The sequence below is a fragment of the Micrasema longulum genome, unplaced genomic scaffold (assembly GCF_059751315.1).
Source record: "Micrasema longulum isolate JH-2025_06_02 unplaced genomic scaffold, ASM5975131v1 h1tg000261l, whole genome shotgun sequence".
Classification (NCBI taxonomy): Eukaryota; Metazoa; Arthropoda; class Insecta; order Trichoptera; family Brachycentridae; genus Micrasema; species Micrasema longulum.
Window position 1 is genome coordinate 611,371 of NW_028277465.1, and position 24,634 is coordinate 636,004.

The 24,634-nt window shown below is 31.6% G+C and overlaps 1 protein-coding gene across 13 annotated transcripts in view; it reads right to left on the minus strand.

Moving 5' to 3' along the window:
- Positions 1–24,634, minus strand: part of LOC148283099 (G protein-activated inward rectifier potassium channel 3-like) — a 36,119-nt gene that overhangs the window by 10,187 nt on the left and 1,298 nt on the right. For 3 of the 13 annotated variants that reach the window (XM_088224049.1, XM_088224046.1, XM_088224042.1), the window contains exon 1: positions 17,521–17,704. The exons of 2 other annotated variants lie outside the window; for them this stretch is intronic. The gene's annotated coding sequence lies outside the window, so the exon portion shown is untranslated. Of the gene's footprint in view, positions 1–17,403; positions 17,705–24,634 lie in introns of those variants that run through there. 8 more of the 13 variants (XM_088224048.1, XM_088224044.1, XM_088224041.1 and 5 more) reach the window with 5 other exon arrangements.

Genomic DNA, 24,634 nt, shown 5'->3' on the forward strand with positions numbered 1-24,634 from the left:
ATTTGATTTTTAATTGTTTTTTTAAATTGCGCGATTGAAAAATTTAAATAAATATGGATTAGACAAAAACAACATTTTTCAACTTATATCTGTTAAAAAATATTCTAAAAATTATTTTTATAAGTAAAATAAAATTACTATTCCATCGACTGATTACGCCCCTTAAAATTTATACTATACTTTGGTACATTGATTCTCTTATAAAGACTTAGTATTAAAGTCAAATTTGTTCACATGGTATAAAAGTAATAAATTGAACTAAAGAACTGTCGCAGCAAAATTTTAAGGTTTTTTTTCGAAAAAAAGAATTTTAAATTATACCTTCAATAATTAAAAAAAATTAAATAGCTAAAATATTTTAATTCACAGTGTTGTTTACGGAATAAGATATTTTTAATTGTTTTTAAGTAGAACGTTTTGGTTGTAAGTTTGTTTTTTTTTCGGTACGTTTTTAGCAAAATATTAAAGCTCATATATTGGCCTTTTAAATGGCGTTAAAATTTAGCTAAAAACATACCGTAGGGACGAAATATTTACAACAAAAAATTCTTCTTAAAAAATTTAAAAATCTAAATTAGGAACTAAAATTTAAAAAAATAAATTGTTTGAGGCATAATTTTACGTAGAATTAAACAAAAATATCACAAAATGCTTGTATTTCTTTTCAAAAACAAAAATATAAGATTTTCCTGCTGCAGTTCTTTGTTCAATTTATTATCTTTAAATCGTTTGCATAAATTTTAATTTAATACTAAATTTTTGTATGAGAATTAAATTACCAAAGTTTGGTCTAAATTTTGAGAGGCGTAATCTGCCAGTCGAAAAATACTGATATTTTAGTTAAATAAGACTTTTAATTTTATTTTTTAACAGTAATACCTTAAAAAAATATTGTTTTTATCGAATGTTTGTTTACTTAATTTTTTTAAAGGCGCAATTTTGAAAAAACATCTTTTTAAAATGGCTAAATCGTATGAATTCCTTACTTTTTCTGAATAGCCTTAACGTGATATTTTATCAGGGCACTTTGCACACTATTTATCATATTACAATGTTGTTTAATTATTGTTTTATTGATAATTGCGGTTTTGGTGTCAATTGATCGCTACTGTCGTTAGATTCAAAATGCAGTACCTATTTTGAATAAAAAATGTTACTTGATAATTTATTTTTACTACATATTATTCCTTATTGGAAAAAGTTGTGAAAGCAATAAGGATATGCCAAATGAGGAAGTTCAGTGCTACGGGAAATTGCGTATAAAAATCTTACCTTTCACGCGGTAAAAATAAGAGCTTTAATTGTACGGCGAAGTTTCTTGAAAATGCATGAAAAAAATAATAAAAATACGTTTTAATAAAAATGAACTAAAGTATATGGCGAAAATGAACTAAAAATGAACTAAAGCATATGGTGAAAATGAACGGCAACGTGAGACGAGGACGACCAAGGAAGACGTGGCATGATCAGATAAACCAAAATCTTAAGTCTGGTCATGTCAAAAGCAGACAGAACCAAAGGGCATGTATGACAAGATGTATGAATGTGGAGGAAGCTAGGAATGTATGCCAGGATAGACGTGTGTGGCGATCCATTCTCTCTGCCTACCTCTTCGGGAAAATGGCGTGATGGTAGTAGTAGTAACTACTTCAAAACGCCAAAGTTCTTGCGAAGAGCTATTTAGAATAGCCGATCAATTGAACATATTCATGCAGAAAGCAGCTAGTCCACAATTTTGAAAAAATAAGATTTGGTCTTATCAGATGCAGTAAGTTCAATTCTATGTTCTGCTAAAAACAACCAGGCCGCTTTCATACAAAAAAACTTTAATAATCACCTTCTGAAAATAGTGTCGATAACAAAAACGGCATTTCTCAATTTGTATAAAACACCCACGGCAGTAGAAAAATCTTAAGGTATTGGAAAAATCATTAAATCTGTTCAAATAGGTAATTATTAGATTCTTGTTTGTAATATTAACAAATAATGTATTCATTTTTTATCATTTGTTAAAAGACGAAAAGATTTCAACTGTTGTGTAGATTCGATTATTCACCCTTTTCACAAAAGTGCTATTATCTCAGTTTCACTTTTCTATGGCTGGCTGCTTTCTGCATAACTACGTTAAATTGTGTTTTCATATATAGAGGGAGAAAATACGTGAATACGTTTGTATGAAAAATGTCAGACCGTTCATTCTCACTTTGAGCCCCGGCCGAATACACATAGAATTTACCCTGTGCCCGGCCCATTTTTGTGAAATTTCATGCTTTGTGAAGGGTTTCTTAAATGTGTCATAATTATGAAAATACTAGATTAAATCAATTTTTACTTCTCATATTTATTTGAAACAATTTAATAAGTTATTTTTGTATGATAGTTATGCCAACATTGGCCTTTATGGAGAGCCACATTGCAATGTTCGCACATATACCTACAGCGTCTCACTCCTTTTTTGTGCTTTGTATTCCGGAACCGTGTAAACCCGTAATTATAATAACCACGCGTTGTGTCCCGGTCCCGTGTTTTCACGTAGTTTACCAGCAGCGAAAAAGTACTGATAAAAGTCACTAGATGTCAATAAATTGCACTTTTTTGAACAGCTGGTAAATCACGTGAAAACACGGGACCGGGACACAACGCGTGGTTATACAATCACGTGTTTACACGGCTCCGGGATACAAAGTGTTAAGACACGAGGATTTAATGTTTTCATTTTAAAGGCATGCCAATCACATCGTTCGACTTTTTAAACCATCTTTGTAAACCAGGAATTAAGTGAAATAAGGAAACCCTGGTTAAAGTCCCACGCATGAGAAGTCTTATATGCATACACAGTAAGTAACAGCACTGTCAATTTAGATGGATTGTCTTCACGTGGAAACACAATAATTAGAATTACTAATTACCTAAGGTTGCACTTGATAATTACGCTATCATAACTCTTTTTGACAGTCTAATGTTCCCGGAGACATTAAATTATGCTAAAATGTGCACAGGTAATTTTAGTAGGTGGATTTTCCGGGCTGGGGTGTGTACTCAGTTAAGTCCAAAATTGTCATTTTGAGATACAAAATTGTTTTCAATAAATCATTAAAACTCCTTGGATTTATCAACAGAAGCACAACTAATTAAAAAAATATTAATACCCTTAAAACTCCTTTCTGTTCCCTAGTTCGCCCGCACCTAGAGTATTCCTCTGTTATCTAGTCTCTATATTATGATGTTCACATAAAAAAATATTGAATCAGTTCAACATTGATTTTTAAGAAAGATAGGCTGGAGGTTGGGGTTATCCAGAGACCAATATACGTGTAATGAGTTAGAAACTAGCTTAAATATATCGTCTCTTCAAGACCGTCGAAATAAATCCGACCTTCTAGTTCTATTTAAAATTATCAACTCACTCTTTGATGCGCCTGAACTAATAAGCTCAATAAAATTAAATATTCCAACTAGATACCTCAGAAAAAATTAACTCTTTCATACCGTTAACCACAGAACTAACTATCGTTTTCATTCCGTTATGCCCAGAATTCTTAGGTCTGCCAACAAACATACCAGTCTTGATTTCTTTGATAATAAGTTGCCTTTTTCATACGATCACTGAATCAAATTCGATTATAAACACTTCTCTCCCGCTTCCACTCCCACCAACTCTACTATATACCATTGTGTCGTTCTACTTTCCTTTATAATAATTTTCTATTTATAAATATGTCCTCGAAATGCCCATTGGGCGTATGTTTAAATAAATAAATAGAGCAAAAACAAAGTTTAAAATTTCCCCGCATTTGTCTGATTATAATTATGTTTGTTTATTAAAAAAATTAAATCAAATAATTATTTATGTTATTGACTTTTAATTTTATGTCCAATGGCAATTTTTACGAAAATGGCAGATAAAATTAGACGATTTTAAGGTTTTTTGGATTCTAGCTCATATAAAAGACAAATTATCAAAAAAACAATAGGGTCACTTCAATGGTGGATGCCTATAGTATAATATAACTGGGCGCTTTAATGGGTTTTTGAAAGGGCCTAGCTCTCATTAGAAACAATTTAACAAAAAAGCAAACCAACAAAGACACGTCAATGGTAAACATCCATAGTTTTTTAAAAGAAACACTGCTCTAGTGGCATAATCCAGGGAGAAAATACGGAATACGTTCGTATGAAGAAGAGTCAGACCGCGTTCCTCAATATTAACCTCTGGACTTAACCGACTACTCACATCGAAAGATAAAAAAATCTAGTCAAGTGGCGCGTAAATCTCATTTTAACTATTTTGTGACTTATCTGACTACACACCCCGACCCGGGATTTATCAGTATGCAAATGCTTCAACCTACATTAAATAATATGCGTGATATTGAAAATATATTCACGTAGGCAATTTACGCGTTTTTATTATAGAAACCTATTTAAGGGCGCGAAATAGGCTAACAACGTAATAGCAGAGCGAATTATATAATATACACATTTTTAAAATAGAAACTTGCGTGCGAAATATCAATTTCGAGATCGTTTTTACTTGGTCGTAAATAACTGTGTCAGAAAATGCAGATCAAGTTGTAGTAGAGCTGGGAACGAAAATTGGATCTCATCCGCAACTATTTCAGAAAATGGGGCTATGTTGTACTAAAGCTAGGAGTGAACATCGGACCTTTGATATTATTTTATACAGTCCGCGATATTACCATGTCCAGGGACTACAACTAAATTTTATATATTTTAAAATTGAAAACAAGTTTTAAATCTATGTTTTAATAGCCACATTTATCCTTTCCTTCTTTCTATAGATCTTGCGATCTGTTCAGACAAGATATCAATCTTGGTTCTGTGATGCAGACGTCCAACTTTCTCTCAATCTCTTTGGTGGTTGTTCTGGTCCTCAAAGATCCTCTAGGGTATTGTGCATAATGGGAATCTTAGCTGGGTCCATCTTCAACGCGGTCTTTCCAGAATCGTCTTCTCTGCTTCCCCCATCTCGGAATGTCATCTATATTGCAGGTTCTGCGAATCTCTTCGTATCCCAAATCTGAGGTTTCTACTTACGATAGGTCGCATGTTTTCATTTCTGATGTTGTTTATAAAGGAAGTTGTTTATACATTTATCAATGAAAAAAAAAAACGCAATATTAAAGATGCCTTTGAGATATGGTGCTGGAAGCATTGAATACCCTGGACGGACAGACGCACTAAAGCTTCCATTCTTCAGGAACTGAAGCTGACGGACAGACTTCCATATTTTGACCACCTCGCAGAAGAGATGAAGATTGCCTGGAGAAGCTTGCTGTGGTCGGCAGCGTAGAGGACGAGGGAGGTCTCGCATGCACTGGTTGGAACAGATAAAAACTGCAACAGCACTTCATTTGTGGCAGCTCTTAGAAATGCGAGGTGCCGAGATAAGTGGATGACTATAGTCTCTAGAATACGACATGGTGGTCACGATCCTTAGTCAAGGAGTAACTAGAAAGATGCATTCAAGGTCGTTAAGTTTTTTTATTTGTTAAATCACATTTTTTTCATGTTAAGAGTTTTTATAAATATTATTTATTTCTTTTTTATTCTATTTATTTATTTATACATCAACGGTTCAAAGAATCTTTTACAAAAAAATGATTTACAGATATAATCACAGCAGCGAACAATAATAATTATGGAGTACACAATATGAAATATAATAGAATAATTAAAACTAAACAATTTAGTGAACATAAAATGTTAAAAAACAAAGAAGTATTGAAGAAAAATAACATCTCTAAATAAAAATTAGCAATGAGAAAATTTTCTATTCTAAATATAAATATAAAAAAGTAAAGTTGAGAATAACTGAAAGAAAAAAAAAATACAACATCAGTACTTGATAAATTATAAGTTTTTTAGAGCAATAAAAAAAAACTTAAATTAGCTAAATAATACCTTTATGTGGTGAAATCAACATTATCAGTTGGTTGGAAGAAGTTGCCATGTGGCAATAAATCCACCAATGTACAATTTAAATTATGTCCAACACGTTAAAAAAAGAAATAAAAACTCACGTATACCAGGAAAAATAGTTAAATTTATTAATGTATTTTCAAATAAATCCATTACTTTAAAAAAAATAACAAGTGAGAATACGTTTTAATTCATTAACAGAATTTGTATTAAAAAAATCGAATATTTGTTCAAATTGAATTCCATACTTATGTAATTTATGTCGCATTAAAAAAAATATATTTGTGTTAGTTATGTTTGTATGTGTATATACGTAGTATTATATTGTAATGCTGTCGGAAGTTTTGCTAGAAGATATTTTTTTTCCATGTTTTGTTTTTGATATTTTCTTACAAGTAATGTAATATTATACATATTCAGCTATTGCGGTTTCGTATGTATTCAACAAAGGTCATTTTAATGATTTAATAATGATTAAAGGCATTTCATTTAATCACCACGATAAGAAAGGGCAGCAAGTTTATGGAAAATTAAATATTTACGCTCGAGAATATGCAGAGATATATTATTTTTAATGTTTTATTTATTTAATTTTACAATACGCCTAGGAGGCATTTACAAAAATAATACAGGTAAGTACATAGTAATAATTTAAAAAATAAACAAATATACATTTTGTTTTAAAACAAACGGAAAAAAGACATACTTGAACATTGAATTTGTAACTTGATATTCAAAGTTAGCGATAGTTACTAATACCTTTGCTTACGGGTCTTTTGCATCATTAGCTTTGTGCGTAACTTATAAACAAATACTTCTACATGAAAAGTTACATGATTATTTTAACAATGTTTATCCGAACGGTTATTACACGTTTTCACGGCACAAGCAGGCATTTTGGTATCGATTCTAAACGTCAAGCTCACGTCACACTCTGCTGGCGGTCAAAGAACTAAATACGCATTGGGCATCTCTTAGCGTTTTGGCATCAGTTAAGTGTTATCATTATTTAGGGTCAGTGGTTCTCTTCCGAATCTTCTCTACCCCAAGAGAGTGGTTAATTTGGGTATTTTTATTTTTGCATGCTTCTACGCTTTGCTGCATATATGGCCACACTGGTGATTAAACGTTAAATAATTTACTACAAATAATAAATAAAAACGACAAACCTTAAAAAAAAAATTATTAAAATTTAAGAATTATTTATTTTTATTGTTAAACTACGCCTAGAGGCTCAAAACTAAAGCACTTTCGGGGGCGCACTTGTAGGAATACGGTTATATGAATATAATAAATGTTATAAAGTTAATATTTGAAGCACTAACTTTGTGGTTATTCATTATAATAAAATAAATAAAACAACTTTGTTTTTAACCACTAATTTTTATTTTCCACCGACCGGTTTCGAAGCAAACAAGCTTCTTCGTCAAGGTTTACGTAACTAATGAATTGATTCCTTTTTTATTTTCATCCGGCTTTCTACACGACTAATAATTTAGGAACATTGTTAAAAAATCACAAAGACAAAGTTCATAAATATAATAAATCTAGGATATACCAATTAAATTGTAATGATTGCGATTCAATATACATTGGAATAACTAAAAGAAACTTTAATATTAGAGTAAAAGACTTAAGATGCTTAAATAATAATAATTTTTCTGAAGTTGCAAATCATCTGATAGAAAATAATCATAACTTCAATAAAGACACTGGATTAAATGTACTCCATGTTGAAAATAAAATATTAAAATTAGACAACTTAGAAATTTTAGAAATTAAAAAAGCGATTCATAGTAAGAAAACAATAATTAATAACCAAATAAACAATATTTCTTTTGGTCCTCTCCTGTCTAACTTCGAAAATAATGATATCAAATTACCACCCGTGTCAGGAAAAAAACGACTTGATTTATTGGGTCTACGTGTAGTATTTAGTGAACATGATAAAAATAAAAAAAGAATCAATTTATTAGTTACGTAAACCTTGACGAAGAAGCTTGTTTGCTTTGAAACCGGTCGGTGAAAAATAAAAATTAGTGGTTAAAACTAAAGTTGTTTTATTTATTTTATTATTATAAATGTTAGTCAATATTAATTAAGTATTTCGCAACATCCAGTAAAAATAAATAAATTGGTAGAAATCAAAGGAATTTAAGGAAAGAATCCAATTATGATCCATCAAAAACAAATATTGTTTTGAAACATTTATAAACTAACTTTTTTATGTACCGGAAATGGGAATGCTCCCAGTTTTCGTAGTATATGCATTCTCGTTGAATGCAGCCCTGGTGTTAATAACCAAACTAGGTAACTATGGGTACGTTTTCGCGTCACTACGCGTATATGTGTACTTAGTAGTGACCGACCGAAGATTCAGTTTCTGGCGAAAATTGGCCGAAACTTCGGCTCAGCCGAAACCGCGGTCGAGATGTGTTGTATTACGGTCGCCTGTACTCGGGAGTATCTTATGGCTCGCGAGTCAGCCGCGTGACCTCGTCTCGGCTTATCTCGGCTTGTCTCGGCTTTCGGCCGGCGAGTGTTAATAGTTTTCACGTTAAATTTATGCCGTTTTTTCATTGTGCATTTTATTTAACACTTATTTAAATGAACTCGTAAAGTTGAACAATAAAAACGCCTCATTTTAAGCGTTTTGAAGTGATTTTTAACTGATTTAAATTAGTTTCAGTTTGGGCTGAAAATCTTGTTTCGGTTGGTCATTAGCATTTAGGTCGATGTATTCGAACTATCAAAAATAATATGTGAAATTTACACAGATTACTAAGTGTGTAGTTAATTAATATTTTCGCACTTAAACCTAAGAATATATTGTATTGTCATATTCTAATGATTTAAGTGTTGGCGGGCCTTGAGAATTATGCACTGTAAGACAGAAAATGTATTTATTACCTGGCGTAATACAAATAGTAAATATACCTATATATCCAGGTATCATCGACTTATATCTGTTGATTTTACTCACTTCACAAATGTTTCGAAACCACCTACAGTCCATTAAAATATTTAATTAACTTTGTTTATGCGTGGGTAACGAACGTTTTCTAATAAAATATTCTAGTGTGCCTACTAACGCCAACGAAATTTGTATGTTTATTTGGTTCACCGACGCGACAGGCTCATTGCAATTGGTTATAAAACTTTCGAATGTATGTACATATAAAACATTATTATGAACGCATCTTATTTCGAAAAGTGTACCTACATATATATGTATATACATATACTCTGTACGAGTGTTTTCGACTCGATGGCTGCTCTCGGGTAAAAATCCTAAATAAGAAAATCTAGTGAAGATAAATATATGTTACAAACAAACCGTCGCATCGTTTCCCCATTCCCCTGGCAGAGAGGACAGAACGCCACATCACTCTTCTTTGTATACAGACCTCGTTTCTCCTACATTCATTCACCTTCTCAAGCACGCAAGCCGACTTTTGACATGTCTATCTTCAAGTATTCGTTGGATTCGGTCGTCCATGCCTTTCTAAGTCTTCCTTGATTACTGCATCCATCAACATTCGCATCGTAAATAAAGAACGGCTTTTGCTGTCCATTTGCTCTCTATGTCCAAACCAATGCGGCACACCTTAAATGTACGTACGTGTATAATAAAACTGCTGACGTTTGATAATGCCCTTACAAGGTGAAATATTTTTTAATAACAGAAATAACATTCGAATCTTAAATCCTGTTAGCCGTTCTTTCGCTGTCCATTCGCTATATATATCCCAATCAAACCAACGCAGAACTCTTTTCTTAAATTTTACCGATAATGCTTATCTCAGTCTAAAATATTGTACGGATTGAAGATGTTCGCTTTGTGACAACCTAAGAGGGCAATAACAAACGCTAATTTCATGAGTACATATCGAGACGGTATAAAGTAAAATCTGTATTTATTTACGAAACTATGCGTATTCAAATGAAATTTTAAAGTATCTTAATAATAATATTTATAATAATAATATTTGGCTTATTTATATAGCGCGATGATTTTTGTAAAAAATCATCTTAAGGGCGCTTTACAATTGTATACCTAAACTTACATTCTAACTAAACTAAAGTGATATATTATATTTCCAGATTTAAAATTGAGGGTATGATAGTCTAAAGAAGTGAAATTTTAGTTGGGGGATCTGAACTGACTAGGAATGCCGATGATTCGTAAGTTTGAAGGCAATTGGTTCCAGGCAGAGGGGCCGGCGGCGGCAAAAGCACGATCTCCAAATCTAGTGTTTGGGGAGCGCCGGATTTCGACAAGTTTTCCTCTTCCTGAATCAAATGCTGACCTAAGAGTAGATTTTCTTTGACATGTATTTTCCCTAATAGGTATTTTGGAGACATTTCATGAAGGGATTTGAATACCGTCCAGCAAACCTTGTATTTTATTCTCTCTGGGCTTTTTAACCAGTGCAAATCTCGAAGATGTTGTGAGATGTGAGAATATTTTTTTACACCCGTAATAAGCCTTGCTGCTGCATTGAAAACAGATTGAAGTTTATTAGTTTGATATTTTGGGAGATTTGCGTATATTCCATTACAGTAATCTAGACGCGAAACGACATAAGCATTTACAAGAGCTTTAGTTGCATCTATAGGAATATTTCTCCGCACGGACTTGATCTGTCGGAGATGGAAAAAACCATCACTTACCGTTTTATTGACCTGAGAATGAAGAGAATGATCGGAATCTAAATGAACACCCAGTAGTTTTAAAATTGAAGATAAAAGTTAACTTCCCGTTGTAATACGGGCCCCGGACAAAATATCCTGTCACTTGCGTACAAGGAGGCCCGATCCTGGACAAACCGGGATAAAGGGACAGGAGGAAGAAGATTTTATACATATTGTATGCTGTATCTTACTGTCAGAAATACTTATATGCGTAAAGCTTGCGACATAGAAGATATTGTGAGACGGGGCAGGAAAAGGCGACGATTCTGGCGCAACCACGTGGAGAGAATAAATACCAACAGACTCTACACGTGGTAGTAGACAACATGCCAGAGGGTAATCGCTAGCCTGGAAGACCTGTAAAGAGGTGACGAGGCCGTTGGAGTTCAGTGTCCCAGGAGACCTCTTTGTAATAAACAAATCCCCGGATACATTGCAAGATGAAAAAGAAGAAGTATGTTATTGTATATGTATATTGTTATTGTAAGAAAAAAAACGCCAGTCTAGAAAGGTAACTGAGGACCTATGTAATTAACTATGTATATTTTTTTTCTAATAATAATAAATAAATAAATGATACATCACATTTTTCTCACCTTCAAGAGCGACCTTTCTATATTTACATTCGTATTCATTTGTTTATATAACATCCATTATTGAAGTATTTTCCATCAAAACAATAAACACGTGACTGCATGTCTGATTTATATTGGAAACGTAACGATTACACCCACGCTAAAATTCTAATCTTATTGCACCACAAGAAGTACGCTGTCGTAAGTCTAAATTTGTCTGTTTTGAGATATGAATGCGGTTGATCTATTTTTTTTTCTTTTAGGATACCGCTGATGCGACGTATCTCTACATTTTTTTAGCAAGATATAGGTAGTACGAACCTCGGTATTCTTTGAATTCAATTGAGTAAAATATCGAGAAGAACACTGCAGTAACTTTGATGCTACAGAGTTATTCTCATACTTACCGCCAAATGAGCAAATACGATAAAAATAACTGGGCTTTATTTATTTTTATATTATTTTATTTAATACACAATTATTTTTTTAATTTTGTTTTATTTTTATTTTTTGATTTTTTTTACAATATGCATGAGGTAAAACAGAGTATTCAGAAAATAAAAGATAATTACATAGCAATGAAATAAAAACTAACAGTAAAAATAGTAAACAAAAAATCCCACAAAGGCATGGCCTGTTCGTAGGTATTAGAGAAATGTTTATGAATTTTTGCTCATATAATAAATAGACAGGTATAATATTTTTGTGTAATATAAGAAAGAGAAAAGGAAATGTTCTGTAAAAGATTAAAGGGTACTTTTTTATTTTATAGTAATTGAAAAAGATAATAAAAAAAACAAAAAAAATCCTTATTATTAAAGGGCAACAAAATATATTATTAAAAAAGAGTTAATATCTTTAGTTTGAATCCAGAAAAGTGTGTGTTTTTTAAAGGAAGGAAAATTTGAATGTTTGGAATCAAAGAAATATTATCAGTAAAATAGGAATTTAAAAAAATTTGGGCCTATAAAATATGCATGTCTCCGTGCTAGCCTCGTTTTACAATGTAGTATTTCTGACACAAAGCACGATTCTTAATTTTCATGTCCCAACTTGTTAGAAAATTCCGTGTTAAGTCAAGACTCTTCGATTCTAAAACCAATACATTTATAAGTCTGTGCCTTAGACCCTTAGATGATAAAAGACGGGAGTCCACTTTTTACAGTTTTGAAGTGAATAATGCAGAAATTATCGCAATAAGCTATTTTATACGTAAATAAAACACCAAAGTCCACTTTACACCGTTGAAATAAAAATCTGAATTCTATTTTGTTTTAATGCAAAAAACACTAATAGTCCCAGATACGCTGTTTTGATAATAAAAAATAATAATAGAAAAACAATTTATGTTACACAACATTAAATTGAATAATTCAGTAAAGAGATTAGTAAAGATTTTTATGTTTAATTAACAATTGCTAAAATATACATCAAAAAAATATTCAGCATCATTTACTTCCCTCTTTTCTCAATCCAATGAAGTGCATATTATGTACTTTTGGATTACCTCCTTTCATCACAAAGATGCTAAGGCTACCAAATTACAGAGAGTTCCTTCGGGCAGCTTTTCACGTTCGGCAACGAGTAATTTTCCCGTGTATGTGGGCACCGCCAAGGAGACTTATGTTCTCAGATACGGAGTGGGGTGTGTGGTGGGCAAGCTGTTGATTTTTGGAATGTTCAAACATGAGTAGTAGAGTAGCGAATGTTACGCAGTGTGTAATGTGGCCTCTTAAACCAGCCAATGACAAGTCATGAGCCCTGTAATGGCTAAACTTCCATATTTCCTTCTCTAAAATGTCACCAGTCACTGTTAATAACTTCTTAAGGGGTTGAATGCCTACAAAAAATTCTATAGACTCAAAATATTGTAGAACAATATCAAATTCAGGGAAATGGGAAAAAGTTTGCTAAAAGGACTGAAAGAAATTCTGAACCCATCTAAGCTAAAAGAGACAAATAAGAAAAATTTCGTCATGAAAAACTGAAATATCCTTAAAAAAGTTGGCCAAAATGTTCAGGATTGTAAAAAAAGGAAAAGAAGCGTAATCTGAAAGAATCACCTTGAAAGGTTCTAAAAGATCCTTACAGGTTGAAGCACCGCATAAATGAGCAATTGTAGCAATTTCAGCAATTAATCATAGCAACTTTAGCAATTTATCATAGTAATATATTTTCATATGCAAAACTATAAGCTTCGCATGCTAATTGATTTTACTATTACTTACAGGCGGAACTATTTATAAAGGGTTTATATAGAAGCCTGTAAATGCCTCTGTTTTGAAAGTTTAAAAATATATATATATTGAATGTACCTACCTATATCCATAAAAAATATATATATATTGAATGTACCTACCTATTGTATAGACATTTTTGTAAACTATGTATTTGTATTGTATTTTATATTGGATTAAAATAAATAAAAAAATTAAAAAAAATAAAATATAAAAAATTAATTTATGTACAACTATATAAAAGTTTAAAAATATATAAAAAAAAATATATATTTAAAATCTTAAAATAGGGAACACATAAACATATTTTTATGTGTGCTTTTATAATAACAATGTACATATATTTCATTTACAGGTTGTTTAACCCATGTTTCTTAACCTTCTGTTAGAATTTTGATTTATTCTTCTTAAACGTTTTTCCCACATCATTTTTTTTTATTGCCTTGTATAAAATTAAATTTATTATAAATATTAATTGCCTTATTTATATCTGCTTATTTTAAATAAACCACTTATCCACTTTTATCTGGCCTTTTTATATTTTGAAAAGTAGTAATTTTTCCTCAAAATGGTAAATTTACATTAAAGATAAACAACCGATCACTAACATTTTTTTGTTGATATGCTTCATATTATAAAAAAAATTAGCAGAACTGCACGAAGATTGAAATATTTGGATCGTAGAAAAGTAAATATTTTTGTTTTAATATAAATGGACCAATGGAGTGCCCTATGCACCATGAGGTACAGAAAGGAAATGATGATGATGATAATTGGAATGATGTATACACAAAATTAATATATTTTGTAATTTTATTTACCTACTTCAATAAATATTTCAGAGATGGTTTTACATATATGTAGATACTATTATTATTTTGTTATCGGCAGACAGTCTTCGCTGATGCTCTTTGATAATACTGGCACAAGTCTAAAATTGACACTATGTAGAAATGTTTCTTACTATAGGAATATTATTTCCTACACACACAATAATTAACGGAAAATTAAAAAAATATATAATGAGGCCTTATAAGCAAAAGTGTCAACATATATATATATATATATATATATAGTTGGATAATTTATATAGCGCCATTTTTGTGAAAATCACCTCAAGGGCGCTGTACAATTAATAAATATCCCAGTACATCTTGCAGCTACAGAGCGCATGGACAATTGGGAGTCTAGTTCCTCGTTTTCAATTAAGATCAATCAAAAATTATAACAGATAGGAGCTAGATTACAGGTAAATTAAGTGTATTAATGATACTAAAAAAAATAAAAATAATATAAATAATAAAATGGAGTAAGATTACAACACGTCTTGCAGCTACTAAGCGCATAGACGATTGGAATTCTAGACCCCATTTACAAAATTAAGGTATTTTAAAGTTGATATATGAAAGTTAGATAACCAATCATCGTGCAGCTACAAAGCGCATGGACGAGTGGAATTCCAGCAATGTTAGAATGATATCAATAAATTTACAAAAAATAGAGCATAGTAGTAAGTTTGTCAAGTATCACTATATTTTTTTACTAAAATTCAAGAAATAATATAAGCACAATAATCATTATGTCATTGTTTTTTCTAAAAAAAATAAAAAAATATATGACACAAGTGAGTGAACTTCGAGTTGTGCCTTTATTTTGGAAAATGAAAATTTTACTGATAGCGCGGGGGTATGTAACTTCTCTCGTGTATTTTAAAAAATTTATTTGTTTCACTGTTGATTCCGGGTGTGATATATACATATAAATAAAAAAATTGAAGTTCATGTTTACATCGGTTGATTTTTATTGGATATTAGTAAAAAAAAACGCCTGACATAACATTTTTTTGTGTTCAAGATTAAAATATTAGATAATCTTTTTAATACCCAATATCTACTAAGAATTAAGAATTTATGGTGATAACTATTTTTGGTAAGTGTTAGTGTAAGAATATTTTGGTTGTTATAGTATATCATTAATATAAAATTATAATATAACAACCAAAATATTATATTTTTTATGTTTTTATTTTCAATGAAGTCGAAATTATGTGACAAACACTTACCAAACGTAGTTATTACCATAAATTCTTAATTCTTAATAGGTATTGGGTATTAAAAAGACTATCTAAAATAATATCTGTACCCCAGAGGCAGACGGATGCAAATCTAGAATTTGATGAAACGACATTTCGATTTCCGTATCCAGTTTATGATCATGTCCATTGATTTTGAAGAAATTTAAGTCTTATAATAAATGAACCAATGTATTAAGATACTGAACATACACATTAATATTCTGAATTAATATAAATCACTTAGAGAAAGTAGATTCTTTAGGCTATTGTTGCACATTTGACGGTTAGATTGCATCCGTCTACCTCTGATGTACATATATTTATATACGTAAATAACTGTGTTTGAAGATGAAACGTTTTCTAGTTAAGATAAAATACTGTTTCACTACTCTATTAGAGCATGAAAAAATCGGTAGTGCCTGCAAATCTAGTTAAGTACAATCGTAAAGATAAGAAAAAGGTTATTTAAATGGTTTATTTATGTGGAACGAATGGAAGACGAAAATATGATCGTATAGGTATGATTGTATAAATAAATGGAAACGTAGAATAAAGATGACCTTGTCTATGAAGGATTAGATAAATTAAATCCACAAATCTGGTCTCGTGAACAGTCTACGTGACCGGATAGACGTGTGTGTTATTTCATCTGTACCAAAAAATGCCATGTAAAAATGATTTTCAGTGATTTTTGTTTCACAATTCGTTGGCTGTAGTCTGATAAAAATTACCGAAATCATACGATTCAGCTATTTTAAAACGCTGTTTCTTCAAAACCACTCATTAAAATGACGAAGTGAACGTATCTTTTCGGTTGTAAGTTTTTAATTTCAACGGTACGTTTCCAGCAAAATATTAATGCTCATATCGGCCGTCGAATGACGTTCAAATTTAGCTTAAAACATACAGTAAAAATGAAATATTTACAACCAAACATTCTTTTTTTAAATCTTATTCCATAAAAATATTTTAACGGTTTTTTTTTAAATGATTATTAAAAGCATAATTTTACGAAGAATTAAAGAAAACATTAGATTTTTTTTTGTAATTTAAAATGCTTGTATTTCTTTACGAAAACAGGAATTTTGGATTTTGTTGCCGCAGTTCTTTTGTAAAATTTACTATCTTTAAATCATGTGAACAATTTTTACTTTAAGAGTAGATCTTTATATGAGAGTCAATGTACCAAAGTTTGGTCTAAATTTTAAGAGGCGTAATATGCCGGTCAAAAAGTAGTTATGTAAAACTTTTACGTACATTTTTTAACAGAAACACCTTTAAAAAAAAAACGTTTTATGTAATGTGTGTTAATTTTTTTTTATTGCTTGATTTAACAAAAAACAGCGTTTTAAAATAGCTAAATCCTATGATTGTTTTTAATCGGACTGAAACGTATCTAAAATAGCGGAATATTTTGAAGAAATTTTCATACCGTGGGAATAAATAACTGACATGAAATGCATATTGTAAAACCACAAATCATCATTGATAAATAAGTATTATGTATCAATGTTTATTTTATATTAAACATTGATATGCAAAAATACTGTTTTTTGTACATTAAAAAAACGAAAGTCCATTGGTTTTTTATTACTCTCAATTTTTTGAAGATTATTTAATTCTCAATTAAATATGTTTAAAAATAAATACAATAAAATAAATATGAAAATGAGTATGGCATAAAACTGGAAGTGACTAATGACACAAAAAATGTAACTAGCTGAAAAGCAATAAAAAAATACTGCGAAATATATTTTTTTTATATGCATGAAATTCGTATGATCACGAAATACTAGAAAGAAATTAAATTAATGTCAGTTTAATCCTAATTCAGTAATAAAAAGGCATTTAAACACATTCTTCCTTATAAAAAACACACATAAACACGTGCCTCCTTACAAAAACATAATTCTTAAAAAAACTGGTCAGCTACGAATTTTTATCACGCCCGAGTGTTGCCATTTTACAAAAAGACCGTATATAATTATGCACGCACTATTTTGACACTATTTTGGTCATTGTAGAATCACATGGTTCATAGTTTATACACGCGAACGCGAATATTCGCCACAACACGAGAAGAAAAAACAATAATTATTATAATTGCAAACGTTCACAGCGCGGAAAGGCGGCGCTAAAACTAAAAGCAAGATTGAATAACGACAAAAATACTACAAGAAAATGAATATGTCGACTGATAACAGATAAGACTTGCGAAATCTTTTACTTGTTCGCTGAGTGACAAGCTTGACTATCTTGAAGATAGCTTATAACATAATATAATATATAGAGGTAGGTGTTTAGTATGATAATGTTTTGTGGTTACAAATTATTGATAATGCTTGACGATGACAGGTGTTTAGAAATAGGTGTAGCTAAACGACCGGTAAAGATCTTCACACAAAAATATATTATATTATATGAAATATCTTATAATATGCACACTTGGAGTGCGCATGTCCGCATTTTACGATTAAAATTAACAAATATATTTCATTTTAAATTCTTTTTTTAAAAGACTTATATAAGAACGATTGATATTTTTATTTATTTTTACATAAACGGCATATATTGCCTTTAACATATATTGAACATAAATATGAAAAAAAAAATACAAAACAAAAAATTATAAAATTGCATAACGATGACAATAATAACAAGTAGGTAAATACACGTAAGGAACCAAAAATATTAACGAAATAAATACATAAACATGAAAAAGCAAAAAAGGAAAACATTTTTAAATGTAAAGAAAAGTTTAAGAATAATATTGCGAGAGAAAAAAAGAAATCAGACCCGTTTTATAACTGTCACGTCCAGAACCAAATATATCCGCCCTGTCCTCATACTGATTACCATATCTGTGGAGCCTAGGGATAGGAGAACTCGCAGAACAAAAAGGAGATCTGTAACGGGCTTAAAAAAATACGAAATTTTATTTTACATTTTCTGCAAATTAAAATAGTATTAATATTTGCCATTTTGTACGAAAACTAGCTTGTCTTCAGGGCCCTTAGGCGCCTTAAAATTGGGTGCCCCCTTTTGGTGATTTTTCCCATATTATATATTCCTATACGATAGGTTTTTTTTGGGTTAGGGGTCCCCTGAGGTTTTTTAGGTCCCTAGGCCGGGGCTGAGTGTGCCTATAGCGGTAATGCGGCCCTGCTTGTCGTGTTTAATTTTTTTAAAAATATTTTTTTTGTATGACGTATCAACGCTAGGCAGCTGTTATGAATTTAAATATATTTATTGTAAATTGTTATTGCCTTATATAATATAATTGTTGTAAGCCTTTGGTCCCGGGCGATGGTTTGTTGGCATATATTTGCCTGTCGAAATCTACCTAAACGAGACCCTTAACCCGACTCCTGGGGGATTGAGTCACCTTCTCAGTTCTCACTGGAGTAATTCTCATTCAGCGCATCTACGTCGCGGGGGTGGGCACATTGGACTTCAGTAGTCCGAAGTGTTTTGTTGACTTAAGTTTGGACGGGGACTCAGCATTGCGGGGTATAACGCGATCCCTTTCTCAGGGCTACGGGTGCAGACCTCAACGGCTGTGATGGCGGAGGTGTATCCGGACATACTTCGGACTATGGGCTGTTGGAAGACAGCGGCGTCAGATAGGACGTTGTGTCGAGGATGGCAGGGGAGGAACAATTGTCAACGGTGGCATCCTAAGCCTCAGCTTACAAGAGGGGTTATTGTCTCGGCGTCAGGTGGTAACCGGCCGTAAAAAACAAACTAAACAACAAATTTCCTAGTTTGACGTGTAGACTGGAGACATGCAGCCACGAGGAAGAAGTGGTTTATATATATGCAATATATAAAAGCCCTATGGGCGTAAAGAAAGAAAGAACAAAATGAATATGCTAGACCTGAGATGAATGCAAAGCAGATAATTCAATACCCGTAATCATTGCAATATAATAAATAAAGACGTTATTCTACCATTATTTCTTCGTCTTGCGGTGCTTTGTCAGGTCCCACTGACGTTGGCGATCACTACAGCGAAAGCATCTCAATCCTACGCTATTTTTATATTCTGCAGCCAGGACAACTGCATATTGAATGTACTCGCCATAATGATTCCCGGTATAACCAGAGTGGTTTCATGTTACCTTCTCTGTCGGGGTTATCTTCCCTTAGCTGGTTGGTTTTGGTTTTGAGGCGCCAGAAACTCGCCTTTCACCATCTCGTTATCTGCTGTGATCACGCCGTTATGAGTGTGATCCCATTGCCCGGGGTTCGCGACGTGGACGCTAACGAGTCGGACTAGTCAGAAGTGTTGCCGGCGGAATGCAACTGGGCGTTCGCAGCATTTTATAGAATCACACCCTCCAGCAAGATGTGATTCACTGCGACTCTACTGACAGTTTGAATCTATAATTATTTACTAACATTTAATAATAAATTACGTATGTTAATACAAAGTTAGTACATTAAATAAGCATACTAAATATTTCGATATTTTGACTATTTTCAAAGAAACCAAATTTCTGAACTAGTTTTTTACAGACATATGATTTTATAATTACAACACGATAATACATAAATTTAAAAATTATGAACATAACAAAACATGCATAAAAAAGATACATTAACTGTGTATTTTTTTAATCTATGAAATATTTAACGCGATTTTTATGCCCTCTGTCAATGTCATCCAGCTCGTACACACATAATTTATTTAGTCTTTCAAACAGTTTAATGAATACTTTGTCTCGGTTTATAGCTTACTAATATGTTCTGTAAATAACCATCAAATACAAAGGTGCTGTAACATAAACCTTCTAAATTATGTGATGTTAACTTTTACACTATTTTGAGGGTTTTCAACATAATGTAGAAGAAAACATAAATAGTTAAACCATATCAAACCCTACTTAGAAAAAAATACTGTTTCTTTATTATTTTTGTGATTTATAGAGCTATTAATTCAATAATCATGCCGTTATTATGTACATATTAACAATATTTTGAGTTTGTCCAAATTTTCGTAGATTAGATTCAACTCCCCGGGGAGTTGTTTATATTAACATATTACAACAGGGATTAAGAACATTTTAAAGAAGGTAATATAAAAGTCAAGGCATCTACAGGGCTTATGACCTGTCATTGGCTGGTTTAAGTGGCCACTTTATACACTGTATAACGTTCACCATTCTAACACACTGTATAACGCCCATATATGAACATTTATATTCCTTTAGTCTTTCATCTGTTGATGTTTTTGAAGTTGAAGAGCTGAAACCTTTGAGATTAATCTAATTAAATTATTTCATCTACGTACTAGGCAACACCTGAATTTATTGTTTTTCAATTTCAATACTTCTTCGTTGACCAGGTGGATTTATCAACAATATTTTGAGGTTGTCCAAATTTTTGTAGACAAGGACTGGATTCAACTCCACGGGGAGCTGTTAATATTAACATATTACAACAGAGATTAAAAACATTTTAAAGAAGGTAATATAAAAGTCTAGGCATCTACAGGGCTTATGTATACCTGTAATTGGATGGTTTAAGTGGCCACTTTACACACTGTATAACGTTCACCATTCTGCCCATATTTGAACATCTATGTATATTCCTTTAGTTCTTTCATCTGTTGATGTTTTTGAAGTTAAAGAGCTGAAACCTTTGAGATTCATTCAATTAAATTATTTAATCTACGTACTAGGCAACGCCTGAATATTTTTTTTCAATTGCTATACTTCTTCGTGGACCAGGTAGATTTATCAACAATATAGGTTGTCTAAATTTTTGTAGACAAGAACTGGATTCAACTCCCTGGGGAGTTGTTAATATTAACATATTATAACATTATATTAAGAATTATAGAAACTACTCGTATATTACCTTCTTTAAAATGTTCTTAATCTCTGTTGTAATATGTTAATGTACATATTAGTTTATTATGTACCCATTAAGAATTATAAAAATGAATCTGAATAAAAAATTTGTTTAAATGCGGGTATTGAATTAAATGCAATTTCAAAGTTTGATACAGAGGAATTACAATGACCTTATAACTTGTTATCAATTGTTTTTTTAATAGAACTGTTGATAAACGTATAAATATATACTTCATCGATACATTTTATATTTTTAATGTTACTGAATTATTATAATTGAATATTTTTCGTTAAGCCTAACCATTAAGATACACAATCATATAAAATACCCACCTTAAATAGATTATTTTTACTAAATAAAAAGAAAAGTAAATGAGACGATTTACGTACTTGCATAATAATTTTTAGTTTTGGTTTTAATTTTATCATATTATTTTTAACGTTTTTATTTAATTTTTGTAATTTCTTAATTTTTATTATTATATTATATTCATTTTATATACACATGTAGCTTAAGAGTATTTTTTACCCAGTTAAGCGGCATATGAATTTTTATATTTAACTAAATTTGTTGCGACAGAGGGAAACCGTTTTTAAGAAGGGAATATGGAAAAATAGGCGTTTACAGGGCTTATGAGCTGTCATTAGCCGGTTAAAGTGGCCACCTGTAAAATTCACTATTCTGCCTAAGTTTAAACATCCACACTTCCACAGCTCCTTCGTCTGTTGACTTTTGTGAAGTAAAAGAGCTGAAACCTTTATCATGTGGATGAGATTCATCCGGCTGAACCATTTCACCTACTAGGCAACGCCTGAAAATAATTTTTCAATTTTTATACTTCTTCTTTTACTAGGTAGTTAATTCAACAATGTTTGAGTATGTCCAAATGCTTGCAGACTGGCCGAGTTTCTTCCCATGGGAGTTATTCATATTTAAATTTATTAGGGGAGAAATTATTTTAGGTTATTTTATTCAAATTCAATTGATTACCTCCCCAGGGAGTTATTTAGATCTAAATTTATTGCAACATAAAGAAAACACTTTTGAGAAGGGAATATGGAATTCTGGGCATCTGGGCATTAACAGGTCAGGGTGAATATTACACAGCGTGTAAAGTGTTGGCGGCCTCCGTGCTGTAGTGGTCAAAACGCTTGACTCACGCACGGAAGGTTCCGGGTTCGATTCCCGGTGAGAACACAAAAAATAAAAATGTGATTTTTCTCAAGCCTGTTTGTTCTGCGATGTAATTCACCACTGTAATTGGGCCTCCTGGCCTGTTGTGGTGCAAAAAAAAAAACTTTACCCCGATTTTAAAGTGGCCACTAAAACCAGCCAATGACAGGTCATAAACCCTGTAAAAGCCTACAATTCCGTATTTCCTCCTCAAAACTGTTTTCCCTCTCTGTTGTAACAAATTTAGATCTTAATAACTCTCTAGGGAGGAAATCCAGCCAGTCTACAACAATTTGGACAGACTCAAAACAATGCTGATTTCTTTTCAATTTTATATGCCAAATTGTTTTTATTAACAACCTCCTTTTTTCTACGCATAAATACTTCGAAAAATGTATTTGTTACATTTCACTACTTTTTATGCTAATAAACACCGTATTTTGACACAACATTGACTACAAATTCATGCCCTAAAATATTTTGACTTATTTAAAACCTCAGGCATTCGACAGCGCATTAGAAGTCTGAAAAAACAAAACTGACTGCATTTGCAAGGCAATAAACAAGTTAATAATAATAATATTTGGCTGATTTATATAGCGCCATTTTTGTAAAAAATCACCTCAAGGGCGCTTTACAATTGTATATCTAAACTTACATACTAACTAAACTTAAGGGATATATTATATTTCCAGATTTAAAATTAAGGGTATGATAGTTTAAAGAAGTGGGATTTTAGTTGGGATCTGAACTGACTGGGACTGTCGGTGATTTGTAAGTTTGAAGGCAATTGGTTCCAGGCCGAGGGGCCGGCGGCGGCAAAAGCACGATCTCCAAATCTAGTGTTCGCCGGATTTCGACAAGTTTTCCTCTTCCTGAATCAAATGCTGACCTAAGCGTAGATTTTCTTTGACATATATTTTCCCTAATACAAAGGTCCGATAGGTATTTTGGAGACATTTCATGAAGGGATTTGAATACCGTCCAGCAAACCGTGTATTTTATTCTCTCTGGGCTTTTTAACCAGTGCAAATCTCGAAGATGTTGTGAGATGTGAGAATATTTTTTCCCTCCCGTAATAAGCCTTGCTGCTGCATTAAAAACAGTTAAATAATATTATTCATTGAATCGGCATTCACTTTACAACACTTCATTATTATAAAAATAAAACTTTGTTATTGGTGTTACACAATTTTATTATTTCACAAGAGTATTTAAATTCTCAGAACAATTTAATTAATAATCACACATTTAATCACCTCTCGCCTTTATCGACAATGTTCCCTTTGCCGTGTGATACTGGACCTCCCTCACTCCACTTGCCATCCCCGTAGACATGGACTCGCGTCTGTTAACACCCAGTGTCTTAGCCTAGTGGATGTCTTCCCACATACCAAATCTTAGGTTAATTATTGTAACATCTACTTATGTTTGATTTTAGGAACTAAATTCCCCTCATTGATCATGTTTCCGTATCTGTACCTTAGACAACTATCCATAAACATGCTTACACCTGATATGTGAAATAACCACCCTACTTCAGGTTTCATCACGGATTTGTCTGTTTTTGCATATATTCTATAATGACGCCTTGAACAATATTCTGTATGTTACTATTAGTTTTATGTTACCCGTCGATAGAAGGAGTGCTCTCCCAAAACTGTAGTAGTGTTCTTGTAAAATAATAAAATTGTGTAACTCTAATAACAAAGTTTTATTTTCATAATATTTTTTTAATTGAATAATGGTAATTAGAATCAGACAGGAAGAAATGCGTAATGCTGTTATCAAATATAGATTAAATATGTGTAGTGAAAACTGTTATAAAATGTGTAAAGTGAGGTTCCTAAAATAACCTAGAATAAGTCCTTAGATAAAACCTTACTAAATTAACAACGTTGCTAGTGTAAAATGATTATATACCATACCACCTTAAAACTGAATCATATAATAATTGAAAATAGACGCAATTTATCTGAATTATGCTTTTTTCATAAATTATTAAATAATATCTTAATTTCTAAATTAAAAACAACTACAGAACAACATAATACTTGCAGAGGAATATTTTTATTTAA